Source organism: Rattus norvegicus, chromosome 2, assembly GCF_021556685.1.
Source record: "Rattus norvegicus strain SHRSP/BbbUtx chromosome 2, alternate assembly SHRSP_T2T, whole genome shotgun sequence".
Classification (NCBI taxonomy): domain Eukaryota; kingdom Metazoa; phylum Chordata; class Mammalia; order Rodentia; family Muridae; genus Rattus; species Rattus norvegicus.
The window spans coordinates 102,233,323-102,257,082 of NC_141535.1; the positions used below are offsets into that span (position 1 = coordinate 102,233,323).

Below are 23,760 nucleotides of genomic sequence, written 5' to 3' on the forward strand. Positions count from 1 at the left end.
CATTGCCGCCCTCCCCCTATAGTCTAGTTCACTGGGGGTTCAGTCTTAGCAGGACCCAGGGCTTCCCCTTCCACTGGTGCTCTTACTAGGATATTCATTGCTACCTATGGGGTCAGAGTCCAGGGTCAGTCCATTTATAGTATTTAGGTAGTGGCTTAGTCCCTGGAAGCTCTGGTTGCTTGACATTGTTGTACTTTTGGGGTCTCGAGCCCCTTCAAGCTCTTCCAGTTCTTTCTCTGATTCCTTCAACGGGGGACCTATTCTCAGTTCAGTGGTTTGCTGCTGGCATTCGCCACTGTATTTGCTGTATTCTGGCTGTGTCTCTCAGAGGCGATCTACATCCCGCTCCTGTCGGTCTGCACTTCTTTGCTTCATCCATCTTGTCTAATTGGGTGGGGTGGCTGTATATGTATGGGCCACATATGGGGCAGGCTCCGAATGGGTGTTCCTTCAGTCTCTGTTTTAATCTTTGCCTCTCCCTTCCCAGCCAAGGGTATTCTTTTTCCTCATTTAAAGAAGGAGTGAAGCATTCACATTTTGATCATCCGTCTTGAGTTTCGTTTGTTCTAGGGATCTAGGGTAATTCAAGCATTTGGGCTAAAAGCCACTTATCAATGATGCATACCATGTATGTCTTTCTGTGATTGGGTTAGCTCACTCAGGATGATATTTTCCAGTTCCAACCATTTGCCTACGAATTTCATAAACTCGTTGTTTTTGATAGCTGAGTAATATTCCATTGTGTAGATGTACCACATTTTCTGTATCCATTCCTCTGTTGAAGGGTATCTGGGTTCTTTCCATTTTCTGGCTATTATAAATAAGGCTGCGATGAACATAGTCGAGCACGTGTCTCTTTTTTTATAGGTTGAGGCATCTTTTGGGTATATGCCCAAGAGAGGTATAGCTGGATCCTCAGGCAGTTCAATGTCCAATTTTCTGAGGAACCTCCAGACTGATTTCCAGAATGGTTTTACCAGTCTGCAATCCCACCAACAATGGAGGAGTGTTCCTCTTTCTCCACATCCTCGCCAGCATCTGCTGTCACCTGAGTTTTTGATCTTAGCCATTCTCACTGGTGTGAGGTGAAATCTCAGGGTTGTTTTGATTTGCATTTCCCTTATGACTAAAGATGTTCAACATTTCTTTAGGTGTTTCTCAGCCATTTGGCATTCCTCAGCTGTGAATTGTTTGTTTAGCTCTGAACCCCATTTTTTAATAGGGTTATTTGTTTCCCTGCGGTCTAACTTCTTGAGTTCTTTGTATATTTTGGATATAAGGCCTCTATCTGTTGTAGGATTGGTAAAGATCTTTTCCCAATCTGTTGGTTGCCGTTTTGTCCTAACCACAGTGTCCGTTGCCTTACAGAAGCTTTGCAGTTTTATGAGATCCCATTTGTCGATTCTTGATCTTAGAGCATAAGCCATTGGTGTTTTGTTCAGGAAATTTTTTCCAGTGCCCATGTGTTCCAGATGCTTCCCTAGTTTTTCTTCTATTAGTTTGAGTGTGTCTGGTTTGATGTGGAGGTCCTTGATCCACTTGGACTTAAGCTTTGTACAGGGTGATAAGCATGGATCGATCTGCATTCTTCTACATGTTGACCTCCAGTTGAACCAGCACCATTTGCTGAAAATGCTATCTTTTTTCCATTGGATGGTTTTGGCTCCTTTGTCAAAAATCAAGTGCCCATAGGTGTGTAGGTTCATTTCTGGGTCTTCAATTCTATTCCATTGGTCTATCTGTCTGTCTCTGTACCAATACCATGCAGTTTTTATCACTATTGCTCTGTAATACTGCTTGAGTTCAGGGATAGTGATTCCCCCTGAAGTCCTTTTATTGTTGAGGATAGTTTTAGCTATCCTGGGTTTTTTGTTATTCCAGATGAATTTGCAAATTGTTCTGTCTAACTCTTTGAAGAATTGGATTGGTATTTTGATGGGGATTGCATTGAATCTGTAGATTGCTTTTGGTAAAATGGCCATTTTTACTATATTAATCCTGCCAATCCATGAGCATGGGAGATCTTTCCATCTTCTGAGGTCTTCTTCAATTTCTTTCTTCAGAGTCTTGAAGTTCTTATTGTACAGATCTTTTACTTGCTTGGTTAAAGTCACACCGAGGTACTTTATAGTATTTGGGTCTATTATGAAGGGTGTCATTTCCCTAATTTCTTTCTCGGCTTGTTTCTCTTTTGTGTAGAGGAAGGCTACTGATTTATTTGAGTTAATTTTATACTCAGCCAGTTTGCTGAAGTTGTTTATCAGCTTTAGTAGTTCTCTGGTGGAACTTTTGGGATCACTTAAATAAACTATCATATCATCTGCAAATAGTGATATTTTGACTTCTACTTTTCTGATCTGTATCCCCTTGACCTCCTTTTGTTGTCTGATTGCTCTGGCTAGAACTTCAAGAACTATATTGAATAAGTAGGGAGAGAGTGGGCAGCCTTGTCTAGTCCCTGATTTTAGTGGGATTGCTTCAAGTTTCTCTCCATTTAGTTTAATGTTAGCAACTGGTTTGCTGTATATGGCTTTTAATATGTTTAGGTATGGGCCTTGAATTCCTATTCCTTCCAGGACTTTTATCATGAAGGGGTGTTGAATTTTGTCAAATGCTTTCTCAGCATCTAATGAAATGATCATGTGGTTTTGTTCTTTCAGTTTGTTTATATAATGGATCACGTTGATGGTTTTCCGTATATTAAACCATCCCTGCACGCCTGGGATGAAGCCTACTTGATCATGGTGGATGATTGTTTTGATGTACTCTTGGATTCGGTTTGCCAGAATTTTATTGAGTATTTTTGAGTCGATATTCATAAGGGGAATTGGTCTGAAGTTCTCTTTCTTTGTTGGGTCTTTGTGTGGTTTAGGTATAAGAGTAATTGTGGCTTCATAGAAGGAATTCGGGAGTGATCGATCTGTTTCAATTTTGTGGAATAGTTTGGATAATATTGGTATGAGGTCTTCTATGAAGGTCTGATATAATTCTGCACTAAACCCGTCTGGACCTCGGCTCTTTTTGGTTGGGAGACTTTAATGACTGCTTCTATTTCCTTAGGAGTTATGGGGTTGTTTAACTGGTTTATCTGTTCCTGATTTAACTTCAGTACCTGATATTTGTCTAGGAAATTGTCCATTTCCTGTAGATTTTCAAGTTTTGTTGAATATAGGCTTTTATAGTAAGATCTGATGATTTTTTGAATTTCCTCTGAATCTGTAGTTATGTCTCCCTTTTCATTTCTGATTTTGTTAATTTGGACACACTCTCTGGGTCCTCTCGTTAGTCTGGCTAAGGGTTTATCTATCTTGTTGATTTTCTCAAAGAAGCAACTTTTGGTTCTGTTGATTCTTTCTATGGTCCTTTTTGTTTCTACTTGGTTGATTACAGCTCTGAGTTTGATTATTTCCTGCTTTCTATTCCTCCTGGGTGTATTTGCTTCTTTTTTGCTCTAGAGCTTTTAGGTGTGCTGTCAAGCTGCTGACATATGCTCTTTCCTCTTTCTTTCTGCAGGCACTCAGCGCTATGAGTTTTCCTCTTAGCACAGCTTTCATTGTGTCCCATGAGTTGGGTATGTTGTACCTTCATTTTCATTAAATTCTAAAAAGTTCTTAATTTCTTTCTTTATTTCTTCCTTGACTAGGTTATCATTGAGTAGAGCATTGTTCAATTTCCACGTATATGTGGGCATTCTTCCCTTATTGTTATTGAAGACCAGTTTTAGGCCGTGGTGGTCTGATAGCACGCATGGGATTATTTCTATCTTTCTGTACCTGTTGAGGCCAGTTTTTTGACCAACTATATGGTCAATTTTGGAGAAAGTACCATGAGGAGCTGAGAAGAAGGTATATCCTTTTGCTTTAGGATAGAATATTCTATAAATATCTGTTAAGTCCATTTGGCTCATGACTTCTCTTAGTTTGTCTACGTCTCTGTGTAATTTCTGTTTCCATGATCTGTCCATTGATGAGAGTGGGGTGTTGAAATATCCCACTATTATTGTGTGAGATGCAATGTGTGTTTTGAGCTTTAGTAAGGTTACTTTTACGTATGTAGGTGCCCTTGTATTTGGGGCATAGATATTTTGGATTGAGAGTTCATCTTGGTGGATTTTTCCTTTGATGAATATGAAGTGTCCTTCCTCATCTTTTTTCATGACTTTTAATGGAAAATTGATTTTATTTGATATAAGAATGGCTACTCCAGCTTGCTTCTTCTGACCATTTGCTTGGAAAGTTGTTTTCCAGCCTTTCACTCTGAGGTAGTGTCTGTCTTTGTCTCTGAGGTGTGTTTCCTGTAGGCAGCAGAATGCAAGGTCCTCGTTCTGTATCCAGTTTGTTAATCTATGTCTTTTTATTTTGGAGTTGAGGCCATTGATGTTGAGAGATATTAAGGAATAGTGATTATTGCTTCCTGTTATATTCATATTTGGATGTGAGGTTATGTTTGTGTGTTTTCTTCTCTTTGTTTTGTTGCCAAGACGATTAGTTTCTTGCTTCTTCTAGGGTATAGCTTGCCTCCTTATGTTGGGCTTTACCCTTTATTATCCTTTGTAGTGCTGGATTTGTAGAAAGATATTGTGTAATTTTGGTTTTGTCATGGAATATCTTGGTTTCTCCATCTATGTTAATTGAGAGTTTTGCAGGATACAGTAACCTGGGCTGGCACTTGTGTTTTCTTAGGGTCTGTATGACATCTGTCCAGGATCTTCTGGCCTTCATAGTATCTGGCGAAAAGTCTGGTGTGATTCTGATAGGTCTGCCTTTATATCTTACTTGACCTTTTTCCCTTACTGCTTTTAATATTCTTTCTTTATTTTGTGAGTTTGGTGTTTTGACTATTATGTGACGGGAGGTGTTTCTTTTCTGGTCCAATCTATTTGGAGTTCTGTAGGCTTCTTGTATGCCTATGGGTATCTCTTTTTTTAGGTAAGGGAAGTTTTCTTCTATGATTTTGTTGAAGATATTTACTGGTCCTTTGAGCTGGGAGTCTTCACTCTCTTCTATACCTATTATCCTTAGGTTTGATCTTCTCATTGAGTCCTGGATTTCCTGTATGTTTTGGACCAGTAGTTTTTTCTGCTTTACATTATCTTTGACAGTTGAGTCAATGATTTCTAGGGAATCTTCTGCTCCCGAGATTCTCTCTTCCATCTCTTGTATTCTGTTGGTGAGGCTTCTATCTACAGCTCCTTGTCTCTTCTTTTGATTTTCTATATCCAGGGTTGTTTCCATGTGTTCTTTCTCGATTGCTTCTATTTCCATTTTTAATTTCTTCAACTGTTTGATTGTGTTTTCCTGGAATTCTTTCAGGGATTTTTGTGTCTCCTCTCTATGGGTATCTACTTGTTTATTTATGTTTTCCTGGAATTCTTTCAGGCATTTTTGCGATTCCTCTCTGTAGGCTTCTACTTGTTCTCTAAGGGAGTTCTTCACGTCTTTCTTGAAGTCCTCCAGCATCATGATCAAATATGATTTTGAAACTAGATCTTGCTTTTCTGGTGTGTTTGGATATTCCATGTTTGTTTTGGTGGGAGAATTGGGCTCCGATGGTGCCATGTAGTCTTGGTTTCTGTTGCTTGGGTTCCTGCGCTTGCCTCTTGCCATCAGATTATCTCTAGTGTTACTTTGTTCTGCTATTTCTGACAGTGGCAAGACTGCCCTATAAGCCTATGTGTCAGGAGTGCTGTAGACCTGTTTCCTTGTTTTCTTTCAGCCTGTTATGGCGACAGAGTGTTCTGCTTTCGGGCGTGTAGTTTTTCCTCTCTACAGGTCTTCAGCTGTTCCTCTGGGCCTGTGTCTTGAGTTCCCCAGGGAGGTCACTTGCAGGGGAAAAGTTGGTCCTACCTGAGGTTCCGAGGCTCAAGTGTGCTCGTGGGGTACTGCCTAAGTCCTCTCCGCGGCGGGAGCAACCGAGAAGATCTGCGCCGCTCTTTCTGGGAGCCTCTGTGCACCAGGGTTCCAGATGGCGTTTGGTGTTTTCCTCTGGCGTCTGGATGTGCGCAGAGTGCAGTCTCTTCTGGTTTCCCAGGCGTGTCTGCCTCACTGTAGGTTTAGCTCTCCCTCTCACGGGATTTGGGTGCAGAGAACTGTTTATCCGGTCTGTTTCCTTCAGGTTCCAGCGGTTTCTCAGGCGCAGGGGTCCTGCCGCTACTGGGCCCTCCCCAACAGGAACCCAGAGGCCTTATACAATTTCCTCTTGGGCCAGGGATGTGGGCAGGGGTGGGCAGTGTTGGTGGTCTCCTCCGCTCTGCAGCCTCAGGAGTGCCCACCTGACCAGGCAGTGAGGTCTCTCTGCCGTGGGGCTTAGGAGCAGAGAGCTGTTGCGGGCCGGGATCCGCGGGTGTGGGACTTCCGGTAAACAAAGGAAGTGCCCGGTCCTAGAGGAATTTTGCCTCCGTGTGTCCTGAGTTCACCAGGCAAGTTTCTTGCAGGGGAAAAGTTGGTCCTACCTGAGGTTCCGAGGGTCAAGTGTGCTCGTGGGGTACTGCCTAAGTCCTCTCCGCAGCGGCAGCAACCGAGAAGATCTGCGCCGCTCTTTCTGGGAGCCTCCATGCACCAGGGTTCCAGATGGCGTTTGGTGTTTTCCTCTGGCGTCTGGATGTGTGCAGAATGCACTCTCTTCTGGTTTCCCAGGCGTGTCTGCCTCTCTGTAGGTTTAGCTCTCCCTCCCACGGGATTTGGGTGCAGAGAACTGTTTATCCTGTCTGTTTCCTTCAGGTTCCGGCGGTGTCTCTGGTCAGCATTCTTTTTTATATATTTAATTTTTTTTCTGATTTTTTGTATTTGCTTGAGTATTTCTTATATACATTTCGAGTGTTATTCCCTTTCCCGGTTTCCAGGCAAACATCTCCCTAATCCTTCCCCCTCCCCTTCTTTATGGGTGTTCTCCTCCCCATCCTCCCCCCAATTGCCGCCCTCCCCCCAACAATCTAGTTCACTGGGGGTTCAGTCTTAGCAGGACCCAGGGCTTCCCCTACCACTGGTGCTCTTACTAGGATATTCATTGCTACCTATGAGGTCAGATTACACGGTCAGCCCAAGTATAGTCTTTAGGTAGTGGCTTAGTCCCTGGAAGATCTGGTTGCTTGACATTGTTATACATATGGGGTCTTGAGCCCCTTCAAGCTCGTCCAGTTCTTTCTCTGATTCCTTCAACGGGGGTCCTATTCTCAGTTCAGTGGTTTGCTGCTGGCATTCGCCTCTGTATTTGCTGTATTCTGGCTGTGTCTCTCAGGAGCGATCTACATCCCGCTCCTGTCAGTCTGCACTTCTTTGCTTCATCCATCTTGTCTAATTGGGTGGCTGTATATGTATGGGCCACATGTGAGGCAAGCCCTGAATGGGTGTTCCTTCTGTGTCTGTTTTAATCTTTGCCTCTCTATTCCCTGCCAAGGGTATTCTTATTCCCCTTTTAAAGAAGGAGTGAAGCATTCACATTTTGATCATCCGTCTTGAGTTTCATTTGTTCTAGGCATCTAGGGTAATTCAAGCATTTGGGCTAATAGCCACTTATCAATGAGTGCATACCATGTGTGTTTTTTTGTGATTGGGTTACCTCACTCATGATGATATTTTCCAGTTTCAACCATTTGCCTACGAATTTCATAAAGTCATTGTTTTTGATAGCTGAGTAGTATACCATTGTGTAGATGTACCACATTTTCTGTATCCATTCCTCTGTTGAAGGGTATCTGGGTTCTTTCCAGCTTCTGGCTATTATAAATAAGACTGTGATGAACATAGTGGAGCATGTGTCTCTTTTATATGTTGGGGCATCTTTTGGGTATATGCCCAAGAGAGGTATAGCTGGATCCTCAGGCAGTTCAACGTCCAATTTTCTGAGGAACCTCCAGACTGATTTCCAGAATGGTTGTACTAGTTTGCAATCCCACCAACAATGTAGGAGTGTTCCTCTTTCTCCGCATCCTCGCCAGCATCTGCTGTCATCTGAGTTTTTGATCTTAGCCATTCTCACTGGTGTGAGGTGAAATCTCAGGGTTGTTTTGATTTGCATTTCCCTTATGACTAAAGATGTTCAACATTTCTTTAGGTGTTTCTCAGCCATTTGGCATTCCTCAGCTGTGAATTGTTTGTTTAGCTCTGAACCCCATTTTTTAATAGGGTTATTTGATTCCCTGCGGTCTAACTTCTTGAGTTCTTTGTATATTTTGGATATAAGGCCTCTATCTGTTGTAGGATTGGTAAAGATCTTTTCCCAATCTGTTGGTTGCCGTTTTGTCCTAACCACAGTGTCCTTTGCGTTACAGAAGCTTTGCAGTTTTATGAGATCCCATTTGTCGATTCTTGATCTTAGAGCATAAGCCATTGGTGTTTTGTTCAGGAAATTTTTTCCAGTGCCCATGTGTTCCAGATGCTTCCCTAGTTTTTCTTCTATTAGTTTGAGTGTATCTGGTTTGATGTGGAGGTCCTTGATTCACTTGGACTTAAGCTTTGTACAGGGTGATAAGCATGGATCGATCTGCATTCTTCTACATGTTGACCTCCAGTTGAACCAGCACCATTTGCTGAAAATGCTATCTTTTTTCCATTGGATGGTTTTGGCTCCTTTGTCAAAAATCAAGTGACCATAGGTGTGTGGGTTCATTTCTGAGTCCTCAATTCTGTTCCATTGGTCTATCTGTCTGTCTCTGTACCAATACCATGCAGTTTTTATCACTATTGCTCTGTAATACTGCTTGAGTTCAGGGATAGTGATTCCCCCTGAAGTCCTTTTATTGTTGAGGATAGTTTTAGCTATCCTGGGTTTTTTGTTATTCCAGATGAATTTGCAAATTGTTCTGTCTAACTCTTTGAAGAATTGGATTGGTATTTTGATGGGGATTGCATTGAATCTGTAGATTGCTTTTGGTAAAATGGCCATTTTTACTATATTAATCCTGCCAATCCATGAGCATGGGAGATCTTTCCATCTTCTGAGGTCTTCTTCAATTTCTTTCTTCAGAGTCTTGAAGTTCTTATTGTACAGATCTTTTACTTGCTTGGTTAAAGTCACACCGAGGTACTTTATGTAATTTGGGTCTATTATGAAGGGTGTCGTTTCCCTAATTTCTTTCTCGGCTTGTTTCTCTTTTGTGTAGAGGAAGGCTACTGATTTATTTGAGTTAATTTTATACTCAGCCAGTTTGCTGAAGTTGTTTATCAGCTTTAGTAGTTCTCTGGTGGAACTTTTGGGATCACTTAAATATACTATCATATCATCTTCAAATAGTGATATTTTGACTTCTTCTTTTCCGATCTGTATCCCCTTGACCTCCTTTTGTTGTCTGATTGCTCTGGCTAGAACTTCAAGAACTATATTGAATAAGTAGGGAGAGAGTGGGCAGCCTTGTCTAGTCCCTGATTTTAGTGGGATTGCTTCAAGTTTCTCTCCATTTAGTTTAATGTTAGCAACTGGTTTGATGTATATGGCTTTTACTAGGTTTAGGTATGAGCCTTGAATTCCTATTCTTTCCAGGACTTTTATCATGAAGGGGTGTTGAGTTTTGTCAAATGCTTTCTCAGCATCTAATGAAATGATCATGTGGTTTTGTTCTTTCAGTTTGTTTATATAATCGATCACGTTGATAGTTTTCCGTATATTAAACCATCCCTGCATGCCTGAGATGAAGCCTACTTGATCATGGTGGATGATTGTTTTGATGTACTCTTGGATTCGGTTTGCCAGAATTTTATTGAGTATTTTTGCATCGATATTCATAAGGGAAATTGGTCTGAAGTTCTCTTTCTTTGTTGGGTCCTTGTGTGGTTTAGGTATAAGAGTAATTGTGGCTTCATAGAAGGAATTCGGCAGTGCTCCATCTGTTTCAATTTTGTGGAATAGTTTGGATAATATTGGTATGAGGTCTTCTATGAAGGTCTGATAGAATTCTGCACTAAAGCTGTCTGGACCTGGGCTCTTTTTGGTTGGGAGACCTTTAATGACTGCTTCTATTTCCTTAGGAGTTATGGGGTTGTTTAACTGCTTTATCTGATGCTTATTTAACTTCGGTACCTGGTATCTGTCTAGGAAATTGTCCATTTCCTGCAGACTTTCAAGTTTTGTTGAATATAGGCTTTTATAGTAAGATCTGCTGATTTTTTGAATTTCCTCTGAATCTGTAGTTATGTCTCCCTTTTCATTTCTGATTTTGTTAATTTGGACACACTCTCTGGGTCCTCTCGTTAGTCTGGCTAAGGGTTTATCTATCTTGTTGATTTTCTCAAAGAAGCAACTTCTGGTTCTGTTGATTCTTTCTATGGGCCTTTTTGTTTCTACTTGGTTGATTTCAGCTCTGAGTTTGATTATTTCCTGCCTTCTACTCCTCCTGGGTGTATTTGCTTCTTTTTGTTCTAGAGCTTTTAGGTGTGCTGTCAAACTCCTGACATATGTTCTTTCCTGTTTCTTTCTGCAGGCACACAGTGCTATGAGTTTTCCTCTTAGCACAGCTTTCATTGTGTCCCATAAGTTGGGTATATTGCACCTTCATTTTTATTAAATTCTAAAAAGTCTTTAATTTCTTTCTTTATTTCTTCCTTGGCCACGTTATCATTGAATAGAGCATTGTTCAATTTCCACGTATATGTGGGCATTATTCCCTTATTATTATTGAAGACCAGTTTTAGGCCGTGGTGGTCTGATAGCACGCGTAGGATTATTTCTATCTTTCTGTACCCGTTCAGGCCCGTTTTTTGACCAATTATATGGTCAATTTTGGAGAAAGTACCATGAGGAGCTGAGAAGAAGGTATATCCTTTTGCTTTAGGATAGAATGTTCTATAAATATCTGTTAAGTCCATTTGGCTCATGACTTCTCTTAGTCTGTCTACATCTGTGTTTTCTTTCTGTTTCCATGATCTGTCCATTGATGAGAGTGGGGTGTTGAAGTCTCCTACTATTATTGTAGATCTTGCTTTTCTGGTGTGTTTGGATATTCTGTTTTTGCTTTGGTGGAAGAATTGGCTCCGATGATGCCATGTAGTCTTGGTTTCTTTGGCTTGTTTTCCTGTGCTTGCCTCTTGCCATCAGATTATCTCTAGTGTTACTTTGTTCTGCTATTTCTTACAGTGGCTAGACTGTCCTATAAGCCTGTGTGTCAGGAGTGCTGTAGACCTGTTTTCCTGTTTTCTTTCAGCCAGTTATGGGGACAGAGTGTTCTGCTTTCGGGCGTGTTGTTTTTCCTCTCTACAGGTCTTCAGCTGTTCCTGTGGGCCTGTGTCTTGAGTTCCCCAGGCAGGTCACTTGCAGGGGAAAATTTGGTCTTAGCTCCGGTTCTGAGGCTCAAGTTTGCTCATGGGGTGTTGCTTATGAGCTCTCCGCAGCAGCAGCAGCAACCAGAAGATCTGTGCCGCCCTTTCCGGGAGCTTCCGTGCACCAGGGTTCCAGATGGCCTTTGGTGTTTTCCTCTGGCGTCAGAGATGTGTGCAGAGTGCAGTCTCTTCTGGTTTCCCAGGCGTATCTGCCTCTCTGAAGGTTTAGCTCTCCCTCCCACAGGATTTGGGTGCAGAGAACTGTTTATCCAGTCGGTCCCTTCAGTTTCTGGCGGTGTCTCAGACGCAGTGGATCTGCTGCTCCTGGGCCCTCCTCTACGGGGACCCAGAGGCCGTATACAGTTTCCTCTTGGGCCAGGGATGTGAGCAGGGGTGGGCAGTGTTGGTGGTCTCTTCTGCTCTGCAGCCTCAGGAGTGCCCACCTGACCAGGTGGTGAGGTCTCTCTCCCATGGGGTTTGGGAGCAGAGAGCTGCTCTATTTTTAATTTTTTATTGGATATTTTTTATTTACATTTCAAATGTTATTCCCTTTCCCAATTTTCCAGTTATAAGCCTCTCCCTCCCCTTCTTTCTTTTTTAATTTTTATTAGATATATTTCTTTACTTACATTTCAAACGTTATTCCCCTTCCCAGTTTCCTGTCCATAAGCCTGCATTCCCTCCCTCCCCCTCCCACATATGGTTATTCCCCCTATCCATCCTCCTATTGCCCCCCCCCATATTCCCCTGCACTGCCTCTCCTTCTTCTATACGGGTATTCCCTTCCCCAACCACCTTCCCTTCCCACCCCACCCCACCCCACATTCCCCTACACTGCGGGTCCAGCCTTGTGAAGGAAGGACCTTTCCTTCCATTGGTGCCCAACAAGGCCATCCTCTGCTACATAAGCGGCTGGAGCCATGGGTCAGTACATGAATATTCTTTGGATAGTGGTTTAGTCCCTGGGAGCTATGGTTGCTTAACGTTGTTCTTATGGGATTGCAGAGCCCTTCAGCTCTTTCAATCCTTTCTCTTATTCCTCCAATGGGGTTCCTGTTCTCAGTTCAATGGTTTGCTGCTAGCATTTGCCTCTGTATTTGACATGCTCTGGCTATGCCTCTCAAGAGACATCTATATCCAGCTCCTGTCATCATGCACTTCTTAGCTTCATCAATCTTATCTAGTTTTGGGGTCTGTATATATATATATATATATATATATATATATATATATATATATATATATATATATATATCGGCTATATACTACGTACGGCAGGCTCTGAATGGCCATTCAGTCTCTGCCCCAAACTTTGGCTCCATATCCCCTCCTATGAATATTTTTGTTACCCTTTTTAAGAAGGAGTGAAGCATCTGCACTTTGGTTGTCCTTCTTCTTGAGCTTCATGTGGTCTGTGAATTATATCTTGGGTAATTCAAGCTTTTGGGCTAAGATCCACTTATCAGTGAGTGCATACCATGTTTTAACAGTATTCTCAATATTTGATCAGGATTCTTAAGACTATTTGAACAGTATTCTTAAGTATTCTTAAGATTTGAGGAGTATTCTTAAGAATGTGAATAATATTTTAAAGATTTGAACAGGATTCTTAAGTATTCTTAAGATTTGAACAGTTTTCATTAGACAACGGACTACAGAGATGACAGCAAAGCAACAGTGGGCTAGCTGAGAAAGTGAAACAAAGTGGGAGTGACCAGCAAACAGTACATAAAGGATGACAGAGAGATGAAAATGCACGTGGACTACATAATGGCAATACTCTGGTAGTGGTGTTACCTTTGTGTTATATGTGTGGGAAAAATAAGTAAATGTTATAAAGACTCTCCATTATTACTTAGAGCTGCATATGAATTTCTATTCATCTGAAAATGTGTGTGTATTCTTTTTTACAAAATCTTACCTGTACCCCTAAATATTTTAAAGTACATTTTATGTTTTTAATGTCCAAATGAAGTGCCCAACCATTGAGCTAGTCAAGGCATATCAAAATTAGTTGATGTGTGTGTCTTTCATTTGAGAAAGCTCTTGGGCAGGACCTGCCAGGAACCAAAGCAATTTAACTAATTCACTGCTACACCTCCACACCAACACGCAGGTAAAACCAGATTCACAAGACAAATCAAACTGTAATACATTATTTTAAAAGAAAACTGAAAATAATAGAAAATTAATATTAAGTATTATATTATGAAACTTTAGTAAAGCTCTAAAAAAATTCGACCATATCAGTTCTGGATAACTATCTTGGGTTGTGCTGTGGCATGAGCAGGAAATTTAATCTGGGGCAATGATTTTAGATATTTTATCTCTAAGTTCAGAATCTGTCTTCCAGGCATTACTTGAAATACTTGACTGTGATTTGTAAAAGTAACTTTTATTCACCAGATATAATTGGCATCTTGGAGGCTTACTGCTGAATAAATTTCTATTATTCTGGAGTTTCTAGCTATTTCTGGACTCTTGATAACTGGTACAACTCAGCTGTTCTGGCCCAAACTCTTCCCCAAGCTAAATTAGTAAAACTGACTTCTCTTGGCTTCTGAGTTGTTCTGCTTGTTGGCTACCTCTGGCAACTGTTCCAGTCTTCTAGTTCCTTTTTACTCTCTGTCTCACCTTGTTCTGTCTTCACCTATAACCTGTCTCCACAAAACTTTCCTGATAAAATTGCCTCCTCCCCCAGCTCCTCTGTGAGAGTGCATGTGTCTGTGTACTGCTCTCTCAAGTCATCTTTCTTTCCTGAGAAGTCATGAGAGTTGGGCATGTCCTATCTTTGACTCATTCTGTCAAATCTTTCTCTGATCCATCATTTTCTCTGCCCCTCAATTAAACATCACTTTCAAGCACAGCTACATTCTTCTACAAACTAACCTTACCTACATTGTTTGGGATTAAAGGTATGTACTAAGGGTGTGTGTGTATTCTATCCAGAGGGACTGAAAGTGTATTTTGTGTCTGTATTGCAGCTGAATAAGACAGATCTATGTTTTTGAATGTGATCCCTCAAAAGAGCAGCCATATTGTTGGATTAAAATTCCTCTACCGTCATGGTAACAAACAAACAAAATGGTTCTGGTCCAATCACATGCCAAAGGTGTGTGTATATGTGTTTGTGTGTCTGGGTTTGAGTTTGTATGTGTCTGTGTGTGTGTTTAACTCCTTAGGCAGGTGTCATCGTGTACATCTTGTCATCAGAAATTGTCATCTCTTTTAAGACATACTTCCCAACTCTAAAGAATCTCTATTTGATTGATAAAGCAATGTTTTCACATTGGCAAGAAGAAAAGAGAGAATTACAGTACAACACTCCAACATATAACTCTCCTAATTTAGAGTGAGTAGTAACAATAGGAAATGGATCTCTACATTACTCTTACAATTGTAAATTATACTTTGTCAAAAAAATAAAAGAAGAAGACATAGAGTTTAATTCTGAAAAATTTTGTAAGGAAACAAAAAGTGTTTTTAACTTTATAGCAAGAAACATACAAGATTCACCAGAACTAAAATGTCTACCCTTAAATCAAGAATTTGAAACATAGATGAGTAAAAGGCAAATAGAATAAAACTTGATATTATTTTTAGGAAAGTCATAGAAGAATCAACCAATTAGTCCTTTCCCTTCTTGGTTTCTAAAGAAAGAAGAATATACAAAAGACAATTTGGGCACTAACTTTTACCAAATCCAAATGCAAGAAAATAAATTGGACCTAAGAATAAAACATGACAGCAGACATATTAACATTGACTTGAATCTTAAATTCTGAAATACTACTCAATTTTAGAATTTCACAATGACCACTTATATAACAAATACAGGTTTATTAGAAATTATCAGCATAGAAGGCCAGGTATACTTTTCTGACTGAAATATCTGATGTACTGTTAGCATGTGTTACAACCTTGTATCTGACATACTCCTCTCCCCAGATATAGCTCTACATTTTATCCCCTCTACTTTATCGAGTAGTAATGGAGAAAGCAACATGGCTCATTTCTACCAAATTCTTTATTTTGTCACTTTCACATTCAAAACAAACATATAGAGCTTTCCTTTATAAATTGTGTATTTTATATATCATAATACTTTGTTGTCCTCTGGCAGATCCTGCAAATAAAGGTTAACGATGGTACTTCTAGACATCCAGGTTAAAATGGAACCAGGCCCAATACTTCTGCTCAACTTTCTATTAAAAACCATAGAAATATTTTTTTTCTTTTTTTCGGAGCTGGGGACCGAACCCAGGGCCTTGCGCTCGCTAGGCAAGCCCTCTACCGCTGAGCTAAATCCCCAACCCCGGAAATATTTTTTAAATGCACAAACTGGCAACTCTATTAGATAGATATGCAACATAACAGAAGATGGCATGTCAAAGTCCAAAGGGATTGAGCTTCAAATGCCAAACTGACTAAGATGGATTTATCAACACATTCTGAACTACTGACCACTGTGTACTCTAACCTCTCAATTAAGACAGAACGGTGATATATTAGAGAATTAGGCACAATTGTTTTGATAGAGCTCCAATTTATCCAACAAACTGGAAACTGACTGGCTGGATAGATTAAAAAATCCTTAGTTAAATGACAAATCCAACCTACACTCAGAAATTTGAACTAAAAGAATGATAGCTAATCAAAATAGATTCTAGCAACTGAATTTTGGGACTGTATGAGACAAGAGAAATATCTACCATAATTTCACATTGTGCATGTGTCCAGAAACAAATAGAACTTGTCTGTTTCATATAAATAGACAGGATTAGATTTAACGACCAGTGGCCATGAGCTTTGCCTGTCTGTACCTACTGTGGATGACTGCCTAAACCCCCAAGGCACAGTTCCTCAAACACTGGAAACCAAGGCTAAAGATGGAAAGTAGCTATCTGGTTTAAGGACTACAGTGACTCTAGGCATTCTGGGTAACACACACTAAAAGTTCCAAGACTATTATATGAGGAAAAACTTGGTTGCTTTGCTTTCTATTTCCTGTGAGATTACTATATACTTATGACCAATGCCTATATACCTATGTACAAATTGCCATTGTCCCTTCTGTAATGGACAAAAGTAGGAGTGTGTGATATCAGCAATACCAAGCATATCTGTCCTGCTAACTTTCCTATGACCAGGAAAGTCAGTTTGGCTTTGAAATAGCAATCAATTCTAGAGATAGATTGTGTCTTTCTATCGTTTAGCTGAATGCTTTGCATGCCATTCCACTGTGTATAATGTTTGCAATATTGTTGGGCTATTCAATTCCTAAACCTTAGTGCAAGACTGGAGGAAAAAATATACATGTATTTATAAAGCTTTTTGTATAGTATATGCTTAAATTGCCAAGATTTATCTGGCTATTCAACTACCAGATTGTTTTTAAAAAGTGTTCACAAATAATAAATACCTTGCTCATTACAGGAGTCCCTGACACAATAAGAACTCACCAGCTATTGCTGCCTACATCAGACTTGCCTGAACTATTTATAGAGTGAATCTACCTGACTCCAATACTCTATATACTACACCCAAGCTCATTAATTATAGCCAAGGAAGCTACAGATCCATTAGCTCATATTGGCCTCCTAGAGCCAAAGCCAATATTACATATAAAACTGGTACTCAAAATATATACATCTTCAGGAGAAAGTCACTTAATAAAACAATTAAATAAAAGTAATAGGTGATCATTCTGAGGCACAAAGTTTACCATAGGGATATGTTCTCTCTCTCTCTCTCTCTCTCTCTCTCTCTCTCTCTCTCTCTCTCTCTCTCTCTCTGTGTGTGTGTGTGTGTGTGTGTGTGTGTGTGTGTGTGTGTGTGTTAGTATGGTGTTCCCAAGAGATGATAAAGTATAGCCACAGGTCCCATAGAATTCAAAATGTATGAATGAAAGGCCAAATAAAGACTTAAAAGACATAGCCCATAGCACAGGGCAAAGAGACACCTTGTTGGTGGTGATGTTCTTATTTCAATCAGTGGCAGAGCAAATGTTCTTTGTTCATCCAAGCTTGATGACTGGCTTGATAGATAAGCTGTCTTATGCCTAGGAATTATAAAAATCAAATCAGGATAAATTAATCAAATCAAATGTAGGTAGCACATCACAGGAGTAAAAAAAACAGAAAGAGACCTGCAGACAGCCATGTCACTATAGATCACTATAACTATCAATGATATACTTTAGAGATAAACAAACAAAAAAGATGTTCTGTAGTAAGTAAAGATTGAGAAAATTCATGACTACCAAATAAGTCATTCAAAACATGATTAAAGGGGTGAGAATAAACCCATGAGGGCTCAAATTTTTAGAAAGTATACCAGGCAACTAAAGGTATTCTGAAATTGGGGAGGGGGAGTCTCCAGGGAAGATTACACCCATTGATTGTTCAATACCAAATCACGAGCTCCAAAAACATACATAAAAATAACATTGCATAGACTAAGCAAGTTACAGTTAGGAATATACTTATATACACATATATGCATGTAACAACGATGAAAGAAGACACCATGAATTTAAAAGAGAATGGGAAAGTGTGAGGGAAGAAAAGAGAAGGGAAATGTTATAGTTATATTAATCTCAAAAAAAAGTAAAAAGAAATGTTAATAGGGAATATCATCACAAAAATATAAACCCTATTAAATGTGCAGGAACACAAAAGAGAACCAAAAAAGAAAGAAAGAAAGAAAGAAAGAAAGAAAGAAAGAAAGAAAGAAAGACTCAATGAAAAGACCAAATGAAAAAATAATAGGAATAGAAGAGAGCGAAGATTCCCAGTTCGAAGGGCCAGAAAACATCTTCAACAACATAGAAGAAAACTTCTCTAACCCAAAGAAAGAGATGGCCATAAATGTACATGAGGCCTACAGAACACCAAATATATTGGATCAGAAAACAAAATCCTCCTGTTACATAACAATCAAAACATAAAATGCACAGAACAAAGAAAGAATATGAAAAGGTGTAAGGAAAAGACGGCCAAGTAACATATAAAGGAAAACCTATCAGAATTACACCAGAATTCTCAACAGACACTCTAAAAGCCAGAAGATCCTAGACAAACATCATTCATACCCTAAGAGAACACAAATGCCAGCCCAGGCTACTATATACAGCAAAATTCTCAATCATCATAGAGGGAGAAACCAAAATATTCCATGACAAAAACCAACTTTAAACAATATATATCTGCTAATCCAGCCCTACAGATGATTCTAGAAGGAAAACTCCAATGCAAGGAGATTTTCTACATCAAAGAAAAAAACAGGGTCAATGTACAAAAATCCATTAACATTATCTATTATACAAACTCAAAGAAAAAAATCACATGATCATCTCTTTAGATGCTTAAAAAGCATTTGACAACATATAACACCCCTTCATGTTACAAACTATTGGAAAGCCTCTTCCTCAGCTCTGGGCCTCTCAACCTCTTTGTGTTGCCAAAATGTTGCTTTCTAATAAGCTGAGTTTGAACAAGCTGGACATCAAGGGGAAGCATATAGTGATGAGGTTGGACTTCAATGTTCCTATGAAGAACAACAAAATAACAAATAACTAAAGGATGAAAGACACTGTTCCAAGCATCAAATTTCTGCATGGACAATGAAGCCAAGTCAGTTGTCCTTATGAACAACCTAGGCAAGTCAGATGGTGTTCCCGTGCCTGACAAGTACTCTTTAGAGCCAGTTGCTGCAGAATTCAAATCTCTGCTGGGCAAGGATGTTCTATTCTTGAAGGATTGTGTGGGCCCAGAAGTAGAGAATGCCTGTGCCAACCCAGCTGCTGGGATTGTCATCCTGCTGGAGAACCTCCGTTTTCATGTAGAGAAAGAAGGGAAGAGAAACAATGCTTCTGGGAACAAGGTTAAAGCTGAGCCAGCCAAAATAGATGCTTCCTGAGCCTCACTGTCTAAATTAGGAGATGTCTATGTAAATGATTCTTTTGGGAGTATGCACTAAGTGCACGGCTCCATGGTGTGTGTGAATCTGCCACAGAAGGCTAGTGGATTTTTGATGAAGTAAAGCTTAACTACTTTGCCAAGGCTTTGGACAGTCCAGAGCAACATTTCCTGGCTATCTTCAGAGGAGGTAAGATTGTAGACAAGTTCTAGCTGATCAATAATATGCTAGACAAGGTCAATGAAATGATCATTGGTGGTTTAAATGGCTTTTACCTTCCTTAAAGTGCTCAAAAACATGGAAATTAGCACATCTCTGTATGATGACGAAAGAGCCAAGATTGTCAAGGATCTCATGCCTGATTCTGAGAAAAATACTGTAAACACAATCTTGCCTGTTGACTTTGTTGACAAATTTGATTTGCTGACAAATTTGATGAGAATGCCAAGACGGGTCTTGCTACTGTGGCCTCTGGTATACCTGCTGGCTGGCTGAACTTGGACTTTAGTACTGAGAGCACCAAGAAATATGCTGAGGCTATGGCTCAAGCTAAGCAGATTATTTGGAATGGTCCTGTTGGAGTATTTGAATAGGAAACTAGGTAAATAGGAAATAGGTATTTGCCAGGGAAACTCATGGATGAGGTAGTTGCATTACAATCATAGGTGGTAAAGACACTGCTACTTACTGTGCCAAAAAGAGCACAGAGGATAAAGTTAGCTACGTGAACACTGAGAGCAGTGCCAGTCTAAAGCTCCTGGAAGGTAAAGTTCTTCCTGGGATAGATGCTGTCAGCAGTATTTAGTATTTTCCTGACTGGTTCCTGTGCACAGCCCCTAAGTCAACCCAGCATTTTCCCTCTCTCCATTTGATGTTAGTGCAAGAGTCAGCTAATGGCCAAGATGCAGCACCAGGAACCCTTCAACAGTTGCACAGCATCTCAGCTCGACTTTTACTACATCAAGATTTGTCTAAATTCTTCAAAATCCCATTTAAATTCCTTAGTGACTAAAACCATTATGCATTGTAGGGGGCATCTACTTATCTTCTGCCTGTGAAAGGAAGTGAGCTGTGAAAGCTTAGCTCTCTTTGATGTATGTAGCCTCTGGTTAGCTTTGTCTCTGTTCATGACTCAGGATGGAAATACAATGAAATTTCAGTTGTAGGTTTGGAGAAGTTGATGATCTATTAAACAATAATGATGTTCACTTGATGGGAGAGGGTAATATTGGGGAGGTCAGGAATTTAAGAAACATACCTAAACATAGGTAGCAATGAATATCCTAGTAAGAGCACCAGTGGAAGGAGAAGCCCTGGGTCCTGCTAAGACTGAACCCCCAGTGAACTAGACTGGTGGGGGGAGGGCGGCAATGGGGGGAGGGTCGGGAGGGGAACACCCATAAGGAAGGGGAGGGGGGAGGGGGATGTTTGCCCGGATACCGGGAAAGGGAATAACACTCGAAATGTATATAAGAAATACTCAAGTTAATAAAAAAAAAGTGAAATTAATTAATCAAAGACATTTACTCCTGTGCATTGTAACTTCTGAGTTAAAACATAAAAAAAAAAGCAATATACAGCAAACCCTCTGACAATATCAAATAAATGGAGAGATACTTGAAGCAATCCCACTAAAATCAAGGACAATACAAGGCTGCCCATTCCCTCAGTATCTATTCAATATAGTACTTGAAATTCTAGCTAGAGCAATAAGACAACAAAAGGAGATCGAGAGAATACAAATTGGAAAAGAGGAAGTCAGGTATCATTATTTGCAGATGATATGATAGTATATATAAGTGACCCCAAAAATTCTACTAGAGAACTTCTATAGATGATAAACAATTTCAGCCAAGTGGCTGGATATAAAATTAACTCAAATAAATCAAAAGCCCTCCCTTATATAAGTGATAAACAGTCTGAGAAAGAAATTAGGGAAACAACACCCTTCACAATAGCCAAAAATAGTATAAAATATCCTGGTATAACTCTTATTAAGCAAGTGAAAGATCTTTATGACAAGAACTTCAAATCCCTGAAAAAAGAAATCGAAGAAGACCTTAGAAGAAGAGGTTTCTCATGTTCATGGACTGGTAGGATTAACATAGTAAAAATGGCCATTCTACCAAGAGCAATCTACAAATTCAGTGCAGTCCCCATCAAAATTTAACAAAATTCTTCACAGACATGAAAAATACAATTATAAATTTCATATGGAAAAACAAAAAAATCTAGTATAGATAAACTATTCTCAACAATAAAGAACTTCAGAGGGGAATCCCCATTCCTGACCTTAAGCTGTACTACAGAGCATTAGTGATAAAAAACAAAACAAAACAAAACAAAAACATGGTATAGAGACAGAAAGGTAAATCAACAGAATAGAATTGAATATCCAGAAATATGGACACTTTATCTTTGACAAAGAAGCCAAAATCAAACAATGAAAAAAGAAAGCTTCATCAATAAACTGTGCTAGTCTAACTGACTGTATGTATAAAAATGAAAATAGATCCATATTTATCATATTGCACAAAACTCAAGTCTAAGTGGACAAAGAACCACAATATAAAACCAGGTACACTGAATCGAATAGAAGAGAAAGTGGAAAAGAACTTTCAACTTATTAGCACAAGGGCAAATTCCCTAAACAGTACTCCAATGGCTCAGGCTCTAAGATAAACAGTTGATAAATCAGCAACCCACAGATTAGGAAAAACACCTTCACTAACCTTACCTCTGATAGAGGGCTAATATCCAAAATCCATAAAGAACTCACAAAGCTAACCTCTACAAGACCAAATAACTCATTGAACAAATGGGGTACAGAGCTAAACAGAGAATTCACAACAGAGGAATCTTGAATGGCCAAAAAGCACTTAGAGAAATGTTCAAGGTTCTTAGTTATCAGGGAAATATGAATTAAAATGAACGTGAGGTACTACCATACACCAGTCAGGATGGCTAAGATCAAAAATTCAAGTCACAGCACATGCTGGTCAGGATGTGGAGAAAGAAGAGCAACCCTCCACTGCTGGTGGGATTGAAAACTTGTACAACTAATCTGGAAATCAACCTAGTGTTTCCTCAGAAAATCGAAAATAGACCTACCTGAAGAACCAGCTATACCACTCGGGCATATATACCCAAGAGATGCCATACCATGAACTAAGGCACATGCTCCACTATATTCATAGTGGCTTTACTTCTGTTAGCCAGAAGCTGGAAACAGCCCAGATGTCCCTCAAATAAAGAATGGATACATAAGATGTGGTTCATTTGCACAATGGAATAGTATTCAGCTATTAAGATCAAGGACATCATGAGTTTTTCAGGCAAATGGATGGAGCTAGAAAATATTATCCTGAGTGAAGTAACCCAGACCCAAAATTACATACATGATATGTAATCAAATAAGTGGATGTTAGCCAAAAAGTACTTAATGCCTTGGATAAAACCCACAGAACTTAAGAAGTTTAGCAAGCAGAAAGACCAAGTAAGTATGTTTCAATCTCACTTAGAAAAGGTAAGAAAACAATCACAGGAGGCGAGGGAGAGAGGGAATTGAATGGGAGAGGCTAGGGGGAAGAGAAAAAGGGGACAGGATCAGGTATGGGGGTGTGGGAGGGAAATCGAGTGGGTCAACAGAATGAGTAGAAACATGCCCTTGTGGGTGGGAGAACAAGGGATTCTCTAGAAAATACCAGAGCCCCTGCAGGTGACAGAATCTCAGGACTCAATGGGAGTGACCTTAGATAAAATGCCCACCACTGAGGAGAGAAAACTCAAAGACTACACTTTGAGTAGATAGACAGGGCCTCAAAAAGAAGAATGAAGTTGCCAACACACAGTCAAAATGTCTGACCTAGAAGTGTTCCTGTCTAAAAGAATGGCAGGGACAAAAATGGAGAAAAGACTGAGAGAAATGTGGTCCAGTGACAAATCCAACTAGAGATCCATTGCATGAGGAAACACCAAGGCCTGACACTATTACTGATGCTATGCTATGCTTACAAACAGGAGCCTAGCATGGCTGTCCTCAGAGGGGACCTAGCAACAGCTGACTGAGACAGCCCAGATGCAGGTACTTACACCCAACCACTGGACTGAAGTCAGGGACCCCTATGTTTGAATTAGGGGGATGATGGAAGAAGCAGAAGATGAGGGTGATCCTATAAGAAGAACAAAAGTCTCAACTTACCTGGATCCCTGGGAGCTCCTAGACACTGAGCCGACCTGGTCTGAGGCTCTCAACACATATATAGCAGAGGCCTGCCTGGTCTGGCCTCAGTGGAAGAAGATATGCCTAATCCACAAGAGACTTGAGGTCCCAGGGAGAGGGGAGGCCTGGTGGTGGGGGAACATCCTCTCCAAGACAGGGTTGGGGAGAAGGAATGGGATGAGTAACTAGGAGAGAGAACTGGGAGAGGAACAACTGCTGGATTGTAAATAAATGTAGTAGTAGTGGTAGTGGTAGTAGAAGTGGTAGTAGTAGTGGTAGTAGTAGTAGTGATAGTAATAATAGTAATAATACCAGCTGAACAGATTAGAAAAGACCATATGCTGCCTATAAAAACTCATTTCTCAACTA

The 23,760-nt window shown here is 40.0% G+C and overlaps 1 non-coding gene and 1 pseudogene across 1 annotated transcript; both read left to right on the top strand.

Moving 5' to 3' along the window:
* Window positions 1-17,184: 17,184 nt before the first annotated feature.
* On the top strand, window positions 17,185-17,323 carry LOC120101264 (small nucleolar RNA SNORA48). The gene has a single exon (XR_015679328.1). It is a non-coding gene; the product is annotated as a small nucleolar RNA SNORA48 (small nucleolar RNA).
* A 1,392-nt stretch (window positions 17,324-18,715) lies between these two features.
* LOC147996185 (phosphoglycerate kinase 1 pseudogene) lies at window positions 18,716-19,974 on the top strand (annotated as a pseudogene).
* The last annotated feature ends 3,786 nt before the right edge of the window (window positions 19,975-23,760 follow it).